This window comes from Poecilia formosa, unplaced genomic scaffold (genome assembly GCF_000485575.1).
Source record: "Poecilia formosa unplaced genomic scaffold, Poecilia_formosa-5.1.2 Scaffold65, whole genome shotgun sequence".
In the NCBI taxonomy this organism is placed as follows: domain Eukaryota; kingdom Metazoa; phylum Chordata; class Actinopteri; order Cyprinodontiformes; family Poeciliidae; genus Poecilia; species Poecilia formosa.
In genome coordinates this window covers 1,872,886-1,874,176 of record NW_006800004.1, presented here as the reverse complement: position 1 = coordinate 1,874,176, position 1,291 = coordinate 1,872,886, and positions in this window count along the sequence as shown.

Genomic DNA, 1,291 nt, shown 5'->3' with positions numbered 1-1,291 from the left:
AACTCTTTCTGGACCCTCCATCGCCCCTTTTCCACCGGCTCTACTTCAACAACCCGGCTCGGCTCGGCTCTGTTTCGGAGGGACCACGTTTCCACCGGCCCACTTGGCTCTGTTGCAGGGTACCGGCTCCTGGGGGCGGGGGGGGTGGAGCGCCCCGCCTCCAGGAGCTACGTGCTGTGCTTCGTTACATGCGACCTAACGCGAGTTGTTGTTTTTCTGATACAAAAGAAGAAGAGAGAGCTGAGCTATTTTTAATAGCCTAATTGCGATTTTTCTGAGACTAAAAGAAAATGTGACAGTGGGAGGAAAGCTGCGATGTGGTGAGGAGGAGCTGATCTCCGCCTTGCAGCGGCAAGAAAGCAGGTGGCTCAGGTGGCTCAGACGGTTCAGGTAAGTTAACAATGATTTTTGTATTAAACTACGATAAAACTTGTAATAGTGACGAATATACATGAGCTAATGTCAGTCAGGGTGTTGCACTCGGATTGAACAGCCAGACGCAGGGAGTTTCAAACGGGTGCAGTTTAATCTCGACCTTTCTTTCCATCGACACCGTGAAAACTGTAGTATAAAACAAAAGGATACAGAACCGTTGGACATGCTCAGCTCTTTAGAGAGATGCTCGGACGTATTGACAACTCTGGAGTTGTAGTCAAATGAGTTGAAGTGATTTAACTATATGTAACTGACTTTATCTATCTATCTATCTATCTATCTATCTATCTATCTATCTATCTATCTATCTATCTATCTATCTATCTATCTATTTTATGTTGTTTCCTCATTTAATCAAGAGTTATTTGTTACCTTTTGACTGATGCTTTTAATTTGAAAGGATTTTTAAAGGGACAAGGTTGCTAAGTGATCTACACAAACTTCTGACAATAACTGACAATTAACTGTTTGGGACATAGTGTAGAGAGTAAGACAGCGTACGAGTCACAGTTAAAGGGAGGTACCTAAGGAATAGTCCAACTAAGGTCTAAACAATTAATTAGTTAGCGCTTGGTTGATGAGGGAACAAGGTGAGTGTTTTGACGAGAGTATTGTATAGATTGAGCGTAATGTTTATGTTTCGACATGAAATAGTGTTAAAATTTGATTAACTGTCGAACAGTTGGAATACATTTTAGTTAATTTGTAATATAGAAATATTATAGTTAATTAAATACATGTATTGTAAATTTAATGTTACTACATAAAGTAAGGTTTATAGGTTAAGGTAAAAGGTTAGAACCACTAAGAGTTACTAATGGTGTTTTATTGTAGCTCTTACGGTTTGTTCATGTAC